Source organism: Rutidosis leptorrhynchoides, unplaced genomic scaffold (assembly GCF_046630445.1).
Source record: "Rutidosis leptorrhynchoides isolate AG116_Rl617_1_P2 unplaced genomic scaffold, CSIRO_AGI_Rlap_v1 contig319, whole genome shotgun sequence".
Classification (NCBI taxonomy): domain Eukaryota; kingdom Viridiplantae; phylum Streptophyta; class Magnoliopsida; order Asterales; family Asteraceae; genus Rutidosis; species Rutidosis leptorrhynchoides.
Genome location: NW_027266559.1, coordinates 2,576 through 15,180, shown reverse-complemented (window position 1 = coordinate 15,180; position 12,605 = coordinate 2,576). Strand labels below are relative to the sequence as shown.

Genomic DNA, 12,605 nt, shown 5'->3' with positions numbered 1-12,605 from the left:
CGGTGCTTTTTGACAGGATGTATGATTTCGTTAGGGATTTAATGAAAGATGTACGTGTTTGTTAGAAAAGTTCGCGAGATACCTATTTGTTAGTTAAATTCATTTTTAAGGTACCAAAAATGGAATTATCCCCTCTCGTTCCAACATAATCGACATCACATACAAATTAAGTAAGAACAAATATAAGAACACATTAAATTTCTCACATAATAATAGTATTTTTTCACTATTCAAAAAACTTTATGAAAACAAGATACAAAACACTATTAAAACCACTATTCATGATTATTTTATCCAATAATATTAAATAGTCCTTATATTTTAGTTTTTGATAAGTGGATCCAAAAATTGTTTGTGATACGGCTCATGCATCCTCATATAATTTTTTTAATTATTGAGCCCATAAACGTTTATAATACGTGTTACGTCATTTTTTCTCTTCCAAAATAATTCAAAAATTTTGGAACATCCATCAAAATGAATTATTTCATTATTAGGATAAAAATGGCTTCTCCTAATAAATATTTCATAAAAGTGGTTTATAAAATATTTAACATTCTTATTTATTTCGTGTGTGGTCGTTGTTTTGCAAGTAGATATACTATTGTAAACTTTGTGTCTCCTTCCAAGTTTGATGGCAAGAACAAAAAATTGATTTTTTTTGGAAATACATAATATAATTTACTCACCCAAAATTCGCTTCTTCGAGAGTCGAATCCGTATCCGTACGATGGAGGAAATGTCTTAACATTGGACCATCTCTCGACTTGCATAATATTATATTATTAGTTGCTTAGTTATTGTCCGTTTTATGTTTATTTTCCATATGGTACATAGAGGTCATTCAAATAACGACCACTTTCGAATGTTGTATTATATTTCATGTGCATCTACAATTGGCAAATTGATAACCATATAAATTATATTCTAAATCAGGTGATAATTTTGAATTTTATTGCCACTTTTTGATTTCTATTGGATGACATAAATTACAAGTATTTTTACTCATGATAGGCAATAGAATTAACATGTCATGTCATGTCCACTTAAAATTTAAACTATTTTTGTTAATTAAATTAGGACATGCCACTTGAAAATTAAAATATTGTTAACTTCAAATTAATTTATTTGTACAATATTTTAGTGAATTTTTTCTATTCCTTTTTATCTTTACATATTATAAAAATTTATGCTCATCTTTATATCATCAACGACTAGAGAAGTGTATATTAATATCAATATATTGGTATAACAACGATTATATAGATGATAAAAAAATAATCAGGAGAATAAAAGCTTCAACTAACATAATAAGATAGTTATAAGTTTGCAAAGTTAGAAGAAGATTCATTTAATTATCTATGAGGAGTTTTAATTTTGCGTAATAATTTCTCCTTTTGTTGTAATTAAATTCTAATTATTATATATATTATTGGTGGAGTTATTATTATTATTATTATTAATAAAAAATATTTTTTATTGAATATTTGGACTTAAAAGTGGTCGAAAACGCTAATGTCGATGGATGGAATTATTATTAATATAATCATAATTATGCTATCAACCTTTTTAACAAATAAAATAGTATTCTTTGAATTGCAATTTTCTCCTTTATTTCTATTTTTACGAGGATATTTTAGTATTTTTAAGATCTTTTAATAAATTTAATGTTTAGCATATTATCTTTTCAAGTAGAATTTTAATTATTATTTTATCTTTATCAACATAATATTATTAATAGAAGTTATTAGATAATTTTGTACTTTTATTTTTAATAAGTTAAGAGTATGTCAGTTCAAAAACGAGTATTTTATAATTTTTTTATTATTTATGAAAATGTGAAAGTGGGCCTATAATTTATTAATTTATTATGAATAAATTTAAGTGGAATGTAACTGCTTGGATTCTGAGAGCCGTTCATTCATGACATTTACAATTACGACACAAAATATAATATCAATTTTCAAACATAAAATAAAATAATATCAGTCCAAAAAAAAAAAAAATCAATGGGTAATAATCATTGAATAGTGATATTATATTATTAAATTCGGAAGATAAAAAATATCCATTTTAGGTTTGGGAATCAAATTGGACTGAGCGAATAGTATTTCGGATTGGGCTTAATGAATAGTGATAAAAGGGAAACACAAGCACTGGGCCGACTATCTCGACCCATCCAGAACTGTTGGTAAGACTGTAAATATTTCGAAGTCTGGAGGGTAAAATAGTCATTTAAGCATTTAGATCAGTTCAACTCAACTATAAAACTGACAGAACCGAATAGGTTCATTCACAATTTCCTTTCTTCTCCGTATAACTCGTCGTCGTGTCGAATCCGGCCTAGAATCTGTCGATTATGGTCGGGTTTGTCAGTGGACTAGTCTAGGACTACTAATCTAAGGTTTGATTTCCCTGACTCTCTCTCTAACGACTTTAATTCGAGTTTTAGATTTTCGGTCATTTGAACAAAAATTTGGGGCTTTTGCCCGATTCTTTAATATGTTGTTATACAATGAATTCTAAGTTTAATGATATGATTTTTATTTTAATTCGATTTGTAATTTTCTTGGAAATTTACCTAAAATATAAAAATTTAGACATTTCGAGCCGCAACTATATAAAAGAAAACGAGCATTCAATTTTATCTTTCTCTTATTGACAACATCTTTTAAAGCATGAAACGATGACTTCTCTTGAAAGTTGTCGAGTTTAATAGAAGCAAAATAAATCCCATAAATGGATAACCCCATAAATCCATCTAACGACCAAATGGTTGAGTTGAAAAAAAATGGAATCTCTATATGTAAATATAGAAATATACTTAAAATGTACACAAGCTTCAAGTCTCAATCTATATGGTTTAGGCCTCATATTCTTTGCTATGATATTTTTGTAATATCTTTAAGAATAGTCTACATTTTATTTTTATTTTATCTATCTCTCAATAGATGATTTTTAAGTTATTGACACAAAGAAAAAGATGATTTTTTTTTAATATTTTAATTTAAATTAGACATGAAAATTGTCTATTTTGAGACAAAATTAAAAGTCCAAAAAGCATATATTACGAGATGGAGGAAGTACTTTTATATCAGTTTTATGAGCTCATATATCATCTTGGGGAATGCAAACAATATATTTTCGTTTTGAATATAAAATAGTTTTTCAAAGTTCGATCCCAACCTTACGAACTGACATAATATTGTTAATAAAAGTTATTAGATAATTTTGTACTTTTATTTTTAATAAGTTAAGAGTATGTCAGTTCAAAAAGCACGTGTATGCTGAAATGGGTTTTGATCGATGACTCACGAACTAAGAAGTACGTGTATGCTGAAAATCTCTCAAAGCTTCTAGAAGTTCCGTACATTTTTATGGGGTCACTCGTCAGACAAGAACTAAACCCTAAATCTTCTCTTTACAAAGAGGTACTTAATTTGCCTAATTTGAATTTAGGGATTTTTATTTTTTCTTGATTTTAAAGAAATGTAGGTGGTTAAAAATCGTGACTTTGTTTTGATTTTAGATTGCAAAGTCTGTGAATGAAGCGAAAATCGTGACAGAGAATATTGTGTTCGCGTTATTGTCTAAGAGGTTAGAAGAAGTCTATATAGAGGCGAGAATGGCTTCATCTTGGATGACATTCCTTCCAACAAACTTCAAGATGTAAGTAAATTATAATTTCGTGGTGTTTCGAGTTTGGTAATGTCGATAAAATTGAAACTTTAGTCTGGTATGTTGTGTTTGAAAACAAATTGGATTTGTTTTGTTTATGTATTGCTTGTCACTTTCATTTTTCCAGGAGATACTTTATCAAATTACCGATATTATTAGGGATATTAAGTAAGAACATATATAATAACACATTTTTGTTTTGGCTAATATAAACACAGTCACTATTAAAATAACTGTTCATTGGTCCATTGCTCTTAAAGTATGCAATTTGAATGTGAGTATGTATGTAGCCAAGTATATATAAGAATAACTCACTTATTATTTATAAATTTTGAGCAGTAGTCAGTATGCTATGTAGTACATATTTCCAACTTCATTCAGTCAATTTACAACCAAGTATTGTTTCAAAAACGTTATGCCTTTCGTCATATGCTAAATTTTTTTCATTAGACAATTATACATACTGAAATAGGATCCATGGAAATAATTCTCGAAGAAGTGCCGAGAAGAGGATTTCTCGAGTGAGTGGTAGCTGAATTGTTCTCGAATTGCATTTAGCATTTTCACTAAAAGAATTTTTATTAACTCTGATATTTTGGCTGCAGGCAGTATCTCTGATATTTTTGCTGCAGGCAGTATTTTATGTATAGATCAATGAGGTCGTTTTTTAAATAGTTCTGCAAGATGAATCAAACACATTGGATTTATAAGATTGTTGTCTTGATGGGTATTGAAATTTTAGAATTTGTAAGATTATATCCCAAATAAAAGCTTCTACTTCCATATATAGTAACAAAGAAGCACATATGTCCAAAAGTGTGTCTATTATGACCATTTGATGTAAAACAATGTGTAGATTGAAACATGAATATAGAGTATAAATTGAATTAATAATTTTAAGCTTCTGAAACTTTCTCCAGCTCCTCCTTCCTAGCACCTTTATTTCTCTATGTTTGGTGTTTCATTTCTTACTTTTGATGATTCATGCGATTTTTCCTTTTTCATTTTCTTCATTACATAACATTTTTATAGTTAAAAAAACCTTCAACTTCTCTCTCCAATGTACCTATATGAAATAAATCATTTCACATCTACAAAGTAACAAACACAAGAATAACAACGATCACAATTTTCACAATCAGTCGCATGCTGCATTGTTAACTTTTTTATCAAACAAAAAGAAAAAAAAAAGTTATTGAATCATCCGTATAAAACTGTGCTTTAAGCATCATAAGCGGATCTTACCCTAGTATTAACATATACAGTCACGCATTCACACGTTAAAACATATTGATCATAGCGGAGAGAGTGGTAATTAAATCAAACCGATGCAAGAGCCTTAATAAGTTCTCTCAACTTAAATTTTTGGATATTCCCAGTTGAAATTTTGCATGTGATGAAAAAAAAAGGAACAATGTACATGTGATGAAATTTTGCACGTCTCCTGTGCGTAATTTAACATTTTATTTGAAATAGAGTTTTAATCGATTGACATTAAAAAAATTAAAGGGAACAATGATTGACCAATATGTTCTATTTGCTTATTCTCAAACTTGGGAACGCAAATTATTTGTAAGGATACATTCACGTTCCCACATGATCGACGTCACATACAAATACAAATACAATTCTCAATAATTTTACATTTAGAATCACACATTCGCACATTAAAACATATTGAGCATAGCAGAGAGAATGCCTTGATTTTGGCTTAGCGTTCTCATTTATAGACAATTTATCCCACATTGGATTCCATGCACATGATATGATAGGTCCACCAGTTTCTGTTAGGCCATAACCATGGGTTACCTTAAATCCCATCGCTTCGGCTCGAATCAATATTGGAGCCGGAGGTGGTGCTCCGGCGGTAAAAAAATTAACTGGTTGATCAGATCTAAAAGAATAGCATTTTTGATCTTGTTAATTGATAACATATTGAGGACGACTGGGGCTCCACTCATATGTGTGACTCTGTGTTTGTTGATCAAATTGTATGTTGTTGGTGTGTTTACCTTACGTAGCATAATGTTTGTGGCGCCAACAGCTGCATTCACCCATGGATGAGACCAACCATTGCAATGGAAAATTGGTAGAGTCCACAAGTAAACTGCAGGACTTGGTATTTTCCAATCGACCAACTTGCTTATTGTAATTGTAAAGACTGCTCTATGGCTGAGAACCACACCTTTTGGTGAGGATGTTGTACCTGTTATATTTCCGAAAAAGAATGTTCAAAAATAACTATATTTTTAAATGTATTTAATTAGTAATAAATGGGTGGGCCTGTACGTTGGGCGGAAAGTCTGTACCTTTAAAAATTAATAATTTAAATATATCATATAAAAAATTATATAATAATTATTTGTATTAAACATTATTAAATTTATGTCAAATAGTATATAAAATATAATTATTTTAACTTTGCAATTAATAAATTATTTTGATTTTATTTCAAAATCTATAATCTAAAATTAAAAATTATTTTCTTACCAAAAATAATAAACATAGCAAAACGTAAAATTTGCATATCAAGATTTGATTTCATAATAAAATTTATAATTAAATCTAATCAATTTAGGTATTCTTATTATTTGAAAAATAAGATATGCCCATTTTAATCACGAATAGAAAAAAAAATATATCGAATTTTTATTAGGAATAATAGTTTAATAAAAAATAAAAAAAATTAATATATATTATATTTTGATTAGGAATAATTTTTTTTAATAATATGTCTGTTTTATTAAAAAAAAATGTAGATATATCCATTTTAATTAGGAATAGAAAAAATAATATAATAAAATTTAATTAAAAATAATTATTAATTATTTAAAAATAATATATGTCTATTTTAATTAAGAATAGAAAAAAAATTATACCAGATTTTTATTAGAAATAATAGTTTAATAAAAAAATTAGAAAAATAATATATATTATAATTGATTAGGAATAATTTTTTAAAATAATATATACGTTTGAATAGAAAAAAAAAAAAGAAATGCCCATTTTAATTAAGAATAGAAAAAAAGAATATAATGAATTTTAATTAGGAAAAATTATTTAACAAGAAAATTAAAAAATAAATATTGTATTATAATTTTATTAGGAATAATTTTTTAAATAATAGATAGAAAATTAATTAGGAATAATATTATTATGTTAGAAAAAAATAATTGGTAAAATTTTATTTAGAATCATTATGTTTTTATTATGTTTTGATTTTCTAATTAGAATAGGAAAAAAAAAATAGCATCGATTTAAAATTGAAATTTGAAAACTTAATAAACTCAAAATTTTAAAATATATGTATAAAATTACTATTCATCAATAAAACGTCATATGTCGAATTTTGATTTGATTATTGAATTTGCAATTAGAACAAATTTAAAATGAAAAAAATTTCGTTATTGTCTATATAAGATAAGATAGCTTCTTTCATGCATTTTTTAACAACAATTGATTGGAGAATTAAGAAATATTATTATGATATGTAGCTTGTATCTTAAAATACATGATAATCTTTTCATTTTAAGTTTATCTAAAAATTTACATGTATTAAGTCAATAGTCGGAAGTAATATATTGTTGCATATTTTATGCTTCCTGATGAAAGAAAAGGTCATGTGTGAAGAGTGCACTGAGTGTTCTCGAGAGAGATATACCTGAGGTGTAATTCAGTACCATAGGATCCCACTCACTAGAAGGCCGAATCCAGTTGAACCCTTTAGCCCCATTCATCACCAATTCCTCGTAAGTATCCACAAATTTTCTTCCTTTTCTGCTTGTGTGAGTGTGTTACACCTCGATAATTAATTAGACGTAGATATTTAATTTAATGTCATGAATTTATCGTGTCATTTAATAAGACGTACGATTACAATTAAAATGATTTTGTGAGTATTATGACAATATTAAAAATTAAATAAATATAAAGATTAAATTATAATTTATTAAACTTGAAGGTTTAGTGAGTAAATGAGAAAAGAATGAGGATGTTTTTAGATTTGAAATAACAAGTGTTGTACACACTTCCACCTGAAGCTATATACTTAAAGGAAAAATTAATTAAAAATATATATACATAATTAGTTCCTTTGAAAAGTCAAAGGAGGTGACTAGAAAGGAAAGTAAAAAAAAAAAAAAAAATTAAATTACAGAAAGAAAGGGAGAGAAAACGGGAGTGATGAGAGAAAGGGAGAAAGTGATGGGAAATCATAACAGTTTTGTATACTGTCAATAAATCGTACAATCGGATTATTCATATGACCTCCGATCATTCTGATTTTTGGATATAGTGTTTTCAACATTCCTTGTTTATTCTGGCCAAAAGAATTTTGATTCCAGTGGCTGGTTAAGGAGATATTTGGATCGACATCTTCAGCTGGTTAGAATTTGTGTTCTGTGTTCTCTAGATGTTTTGGTTTTGATATTTATGGAGTTATACCATGAATAATATATATAGAAAGCTTGTTCTGTATAATTTTCATCTATGTAAATTTTGTGTTAATCGTAATTATGATGAATTAATTATGAATTTTATAAGATTGGTATGTTAATCTGAAATTTTTTGTTGTTGACATGATTTTAGAAATTCATAGAAAATTCATATGTAAAAACAGAACGTGAGTAATATGGGTTGAATAGATATATGTGTCTAGTTTCATATTCTCTCAAAAATCTTGTCAACTGGACCTTTGTAGGTTGAACTAAGTGTTTTTGAATGACTAGAGGTTGGATAACTATTTTGCTGATGCCTTGTATTTCGGATTGTTTTTGATCATGAACAAATCGATCGACTACATGGAATTTATTATATATGTACAAAAAGCTCTATATGTCTACTTTATTTTGTTTCAAACGGTTCTTAAATTGGATTTTTGTGGATTAAATTATGTATTTTGATGATGGAAGGTCAGTTTAATTGGGTAACTCTGCTGCTGATGATCTATATTTCGTAATGTTTTTAGCCCTGCTAAACTCATCCATTTGGCATTTACTATATATGTACGGAAAGCTCTGCATGTCTATTTTATCATGCTTCAAACGGTTTGTCAATTGGTGTTCTGTAACTTGACTTATGAAGGTTTAAAATTGGTATATCATGCTATGTAGAACCTGCGAGTTTCGTGACTTTGATAAATCATAGTAAATTCACGATTTGGAATTAGACTTTGAAAAATACACCTTTAGAAAGATAAATAAGTCTACTTTCAGTATCTAAAATTAAATTTGTGGATTGGTTATGGTTATGAATAAATGGAGATTATTTTAGTGAATGTATTCAACCTGAAATTTTAGGATGCATGATTTATTGTGAAGGCTTGTTGTGATGTGTTGTTAAATGGAATTGTGTGCATTCAACATGACACTTAGATTGTACTTCATGCATTCATGACATCTCACAAAGATGTATGGGAATCGGTATGGATTAAGAGAAGTTGTCATAACGTCTCTAACTACTTTAGGTGACGTAGTTCGGGTTGGAATGCGAGTAAGCGATCGGGTAGTAGCGTGCGAGTGGGGTGTTTTTCGGCATAGGCGTTGCGTCGCGGAGAAGGTAAGTACTCGATACACTATATGCTAGTATAACGGTTCTCTAATAAACCGTACATCTATGGTTGGTAAATATATATATATAGAAATATGCTTGAAAAATATGTTTGATGAATTTGGTTGTGGAAACTAATGATTACGTATCGATTTGATTATCGAAACAATATTTCGGGCTTGGTTTGATAAAATATAATTATTGAATTGATATTTTAAGCTTTCACTAATTGATTTGACTTTAAAGCCATTTTATCCATGAATTTCATATTAGTTAATGAAAACTAATTTCTAAATGATTTGAGAAATGCTTGAGAAAAATTCGTGGAAATAAATTCGAGTTTATTGGTGTAAGCGACTTTTGTATAAATATCTGAAAATCAATTTTTGATTTTGGTTTTTGAGATTGGATTCGGGATGATTTATCGAAGGGAAGTATAAATACTTCCTATTGGCACACGTGTAGGTTATGGCCATAGACCGATTATATGGGACTATCTATTGTTGGGTCCCGTCACTGTCTATCATTGAGGGTAGAGTGACCGATTTGTAACGAACGGGCCCACGGTGAGGCAGAGGTAATGCTTTGTGCTAACCAAACCAAAAGACGTGGTAAGGCGTATCGTTATTGTACTTAGGTAGGATCTAGGTACCACGTGCCAACCGACCGACTTGGGTAAATGTCGGAGTTTCCCTGGTTAATAAACCATTTTGATTTTACTCAATTCTGGCTTGATAAAAACCACTTTAACTAGTTTGGATTTTAATTGATAAATCCTCATTTTGAAGCGGATTTGGTTTTGTGAAGTCTAAACTATGATGAGATTTGATAAAAATAAAAAATATATTCATTCCGCGTATTCGAGATAAATGCCTAGTTGGTTTCGATTTGGCGAGTGTCGAGCTAGTGGATTTTGGTAAGGATCTTTGTTGGTTTGTGTTTTGGTTTTGAGAAACCTTTAAACTTTCTTGGGTTCTTTTGAGTGTCGGAATGTTGAGTTTTGGAAAATATATGTAAATATATTCACATTGTTTTGGGAAGAAATCGAGTTTGTAAAATATCTAATCGATTTTGAAACTTCTTTGGGTGTATAATTTATTAGTCTATCTTTATATTATTATATTTTGTATTTGGTGCTTACTGAGTGCGTTGTCACTCATCTAAATACTACATATTTTTTCTTGCAGTGCATAGTTTAAGCGACTAGAGGAAGCGCGTGAGGACTTCGATTTTCTTTTGTTATATAATCTTTTACTATTTCTCGGATAGATGTAAACTCCATGTTGGTAGAGCTGGATTGTAAAAAAAAAAAAAAAAACGTAACTTATTAAGTTATTTATTAAATTATACAGTAATTTAATACTTGTTAATTGAAAAATTGTATTAAGGTGGTCTTAATCTCGGGTTGAGGAGGTTAAGACACCGGTCACGGCTAGGGTGATTTTGGTCGTGACAGAGTGGCTCAAGAACATCCCACTTATAAGAACGAGAACGGGGGGTTCTCTATTGAACCTAGATATTGCATTAAGCAGAAGAGAGCTACACGATTGATCGACACTACGAGCTTCGATTTGCTGTGTTCCAGGAGTACGGAAACAGTACGGTCGTCGAGTCAGGTGTTGATAGTGTTTAGAATAGCACCCGACATAGGGACTGCAAAATGAAGCTCATACATGGCTAGAATGTTGGGTGCAACAACGGAGACAACATCACCTTTGTTGATGCCGAAGATGGATGACAGAGATGACGCCACCTGGAGGCATCTCTTGTGAGTTTCGGACCAAGTGTAGATAGTATCGTTGTGTATGATCGATGTGCACTCTCCATACACGATTGCAGCTCTCTCCAAAAAACCCTAATGTCGTGAATGGGGTTGAGTTTGTTAGTGTTGGTCTTAGAAGATCCATAATATATAAGTTCTCCTTTTGTGTTTAATTAACTCTTTAAGAGAAAAAGTTATTAAGTGTTTGTGCAACTCTTTCGAAAAACTTTCTGCTTTTATATATACTGGACAAATTAACACTCTTCATTATAAATTATAATATTGACGGGACATGAGACCTAATTGGTCACATGATTCAGTCCCATCATGTGTCACAACCCAAACCCACGTCATGACCGGCGTCGTAATCCATTCAACCACGGGACTACGACCAGCCTCAAAATGTAAAATTTCATCCAAACATAACCAATAACAAGGTTTATACAATAATTACAAATCGACTTCCTACAAAATTCGACATTATAACCTTTACGCCCACAACACAATCCCACAAGTCAGAAAGCGTAAGTTATACAACCAAGTTCTACCAACACGGAGTTCAACTAGATTAAAATTTTACATTGATAGTTTACAAGCCTCAAACGGCTAATGTACAAGGAGATATACCAAAAAGAAAGATCGTAAGCTTCCGGGATAAGTCCTCCAATAGACGAGACTAGTGTATCGAATCTAGTCCTGCAAAATCTGAAAAGAAATATATATTTTGGAATGAGTGGGGGTCACTTAGTAAGTACCAAATATAAATATAATAATATAAAGGTAAAAAATATCCAGTACATCCACAGAAATTTCAAAACTAATTTAAAGATTTTTGAAAACTTAATTTATCTCGAATACGGAGTGAATATATTAATATTTCTCTTTTTATCAAATCTCATTATAGTTAATACTTCACAAATCCAAAATCGCCTTAAAAATAAAGATTTATCGATTTAAAATCCAAACCAATTAAAGTGAATTTTACCAAATCAGAATTGAGCAAAATCGAACTGGTTTATTATTCCAGGGAAGTTTCGACATTTACCCAAGTCGGTCGGTTGGCACGTGGTACCTAGATCCTGTCTAGGTACAATAATGGTACGCCTTACCACGTCTTTTGGTTTGGCTAGCACAAAGCATTACCTCACCTCACCGTGGGCCCGTTCGTTATAAATCTGTCACTCTACCCTCAATGATAGACAGTGACGGACCCAAAACTAGATAGTCCCATAAAATCGGTCTATGGCCATAACCTACACGTGTGCCAATGGAAAGTAATTATACTTTCCCTCGATGAATCATCACGAATCCAATCTCAAAACTAGAATCAGAATTGATTTTCAAAAATTATCTGAAAATCATTTATACCCATAAACTCGAATTTATCTCTAGGAATTAATCTTCGGTCATTTCTCAATCCAATTAAAAGTCATTTTTATTTTATTAATTAATATAAAAATCATGGGTAAAATGGCTTCAAAACCAATTAATCAACCAAACTCCAAAATTTAATTCAACAATCACATTTTATCAAGTCAGCACGAAATATTATTTCAACAATTAAATCAATCGCAATACTTGATTCTCTATAACCGGATTTCTCAAAAATATTTCAAGC

At 29.7% G+C, this 12,605-nt stretch overlaps 1 pseudogene; it reads right to left on the bottom strand.

Moving 5' to 3' along the window:
• Positions 1 to 4,758: 4,758 nt before the first annotated feature.
• LOC139882857 (probable acyl-activating enzyme 5, peroxisomal) lies at positions 4,759 to 11,132 on the bottom strand (annotated as a pseudogene).
• Positions 11,133 to 12,605: the final 1,473 nt, after the last annotated feature.